We start from the raw sequence: 3,001 nt of genomic DNA on the forward strand, positions 1-3,001 counted from the left end.
CAAAGACAGCGCTTGGAGCTGCGCTACAATAGTTGTAGCTGCATCGACTTCCAGAATACCTGCTACCTTCCTAGGCATCATCCTTTGAGTTGGGTTTTGATGCTCATTTGCAGCCATAGTTTCAATAAGATTATAAGCCTCAGTATAGCTTTTGTCCCACAAGGCGCCTCCAGCTGTTGCATCGAGCATTGGCCGAGATTGGGCCCCCAAACCATTATGGAAACCAGTGATCACCATCCAGTCAGGCATACCATGATGTGGACACTTTCTCAACATCTCCTTGTAGCGCTCCCAAGCTTCGCACATAGATTCTGTTGGTTGCTGCGCAAACTGAGTAAGAGCACTGCTCATAGCTGCAGTCTTCGCCATTGGATAGAACTTCCGCAAGATCTTGCCAAGTAGTGATGGACCCAGCTGGTTCAGAATGTAACCAGTCCTTAGCTTTATCCCTTAGAGAGAATGGGAAAAGCCTCATCTTGATAGCCTCATCTGTCACACCATTATATTTGAGTCTGTCTTCTCCGGAATATCAAGAACTGAGTCTGTCTCCTCAGCCGTATCTAAAGTCCTCTTGCGAGTACGAGAACGTGTTTGCATAAACGCTCGCTACGGTACCTGAAACACAAGCATAAACAATAAGTAACACGTCTTAATCAATGAGTCCTAATAACCACTGATGGTAAGTACATAAACTAAACAAATACGTCGAGTCCCCGACAGCGGCGCCAAAAACTTGTTAAGCACAAAACACGCGCTAATAATTCACGCAAGTATACGCGTTCGCAAGTAATATAGAATAATTCTAGTTCGTTCCCACAGAGACTCAGACTAATTATGCTCAATTAACACTTACTCACCAATGTATGATTACTTCTCAATGTCAAGACAATAGCACGTAGATTGATTAACTAATTATAAACTATAATTAACTACGAGAATTAAACACTTAATTGACACTTGAATTAACAATATTAAACACACATGAAATCATAACTTCATTACTACTTCCTTCAATAGTTATCGTTATTACCCTTAGCATGTAACGGTGATGATATTAATCGAACAACACGAAACTGATAAAAGCCAACTTTCGTTGTACTAATACCATTCTACCAAACATCCACAATTAAGATAGAAGTTAAATAGACATCAATTATGTTGGGACCCTATATGTATACAGAATTTGACAACATAACGATTTAAGCACAAGTTATTCCTTATGATTACACAGGGCAAGTAAAACGGTTAGAGTTACCCACTAATCATGCATATACATACATGAGCCTATGCTAGCATGGCAAGTTCTAAACCTCAAGACCCACCGTCGCTTCACAAGAGATTAACACCTTATCTTATATGTTCGCGACGCACATAAGACGAATAAGCACAACCAATGCTAGATATCATACAATCATCACACACTAAGGTATTAAACAACTAACTAAAGAATTCCATAGTAAATCTGTTACGACCCCATGATCACGATTAGCCCATGATAGAACTCATCGTCACCATGGGTTCATATGAAAACATGCTAATAACACACAAGATAAACTAATAAAAATACTTATTAAAACCAGAGTACGTCACAAGAGTAATAAGGTTCAAAGTAAAGAAAACTAACATCCACTGATACAACGAATAAAAGAATCACAAGAAAACTATGCTTCCTCTTCTTCATTGTGATGTGCTAAAACGGTCTTCTTCGTTCTCTCCTTGCTCCTTGATTGATACCACGACACTTCGTGAAACGTCTCTGAAAACCACTTATATAGAAGCCCCACAAGTCCCAGCTATCTCAGAAGTCGGAAGTCCAACAGAAATAGAACTCTAAAAATCAGGATTTTATTTCACGACCCTGAGCGGCCGCCCAGCAATCGTGAGCAGGCGCCCAGCTTCCTGAGCGGCCGCCCAGCCAGGCTGAGCGGGCGCCCAGCACCTCACTGGAAAAATTATTATTTTGCTCCTATTTTCTGCTGCGTTCTGCTCCTAACTTCTCACTTACAATGCCAAACACTCCTCTAGGCTTATTCTTGATGAAATCTCCCCTGAAACGCAAGTTATACCCTTAAATGCACAAACACTAGAAAAACGCATCAAATACACAAAATACTTGATTTCAAGACATCAATTCAAGCCATTATAGGACATTCTAAGTGGTATAAAATGCCACTTATCAGGGATCAAAGGTATATCATGCAACAAACATTTCAAAGCATGTGGAAATGTCAGATACTCATTCCCCCACTACTAGGGGTCAACTTCTAGTTGAACCAACTGTCATCATTAATGTAGGTGATTTGTGATTTGTGGCTTGATTATCCTAATTTAAACCAAACATCAAATATATTAAAATATTTTAAACATTTGCAGAACAAAAATGAGAACGATTTAGTGTCTCTCACAAATTCTCCTCGAACAGAAAAAGTCGACGAATCGCACTAGACAGAGGACCCGGGATGAGGCTTTGGGAAAAAAGTCCCAGAGTGAAGTGATGCGACCAAAATTCCGGAACATCAAAATTGAAAAGGTATCTTATCGGCTCTTAGGGAATTGGATGGCCCACAATGAAAATCACCTTGCACACATCACTGTAAATCTGATAGTATTTTCAAATGTCTTCTGTAGGCTCTGTGAAAACCCCAGCAGTGTCCGTCTAGATGACTAGTGCCATGCAGCTTAGCTTAGCGTGATATCTATTTAGCGTGATATCTATTTAGTTAACAAATTTTGTAAAGTGCTTGGACATTGTCTCATCATTCTGATATTTTTTAACCATGTCAGTAGTTTTTGTTTCATTTTAATCTGATGGTTTAGTTAAACTGACAAATATATCAGCTTCAAATGGTCAAGGAAATTAAAAATATGTTATGTTGTCATTCATGGTGTGCTGCTTGCAAATAATGACTTATTAACCTAAATATATAAAAAAAATTAGCACAGTAGAAATGTACATTTATATTTTTAAATAGATGATAACAAAAATATCGCATCCACAATA

General features: G+C 38.8%; 1 non-coding gene across 1 annotated transcript; it reads left to right on the forward strand.

Moving 5' to 3' along the window:
• The first annotated feature begins 247 nt into the window (after nucleotides 1–247).
• Nucleotides 248–351, forward strand: LOC141694420 (small nucleolar RNA R71). Its single transcript, XR_012563728.1, has one exon. It is a non-coding gene; the product is annotated as a small nucleolar RNA R71 (small nucleolar RNA).
• The last annotated feature ends 2,650 nt before the right edge of the window (nucleotides 352–3,001 follow it).

This window comes from Apium graveolens, chromosome 10 (assembly GCF_009905375.1).
Source record: "Apium graveolens cultivar Ventura chromosome 10, ASM990537v1, whole genome shotgun sequence".
Lineage (NCBI taxonomy): Eukaryota > Viridiplantae > Streptophyta > Magnoliopsida > Apiales > Apiaceae > Apium > Apium graveolens.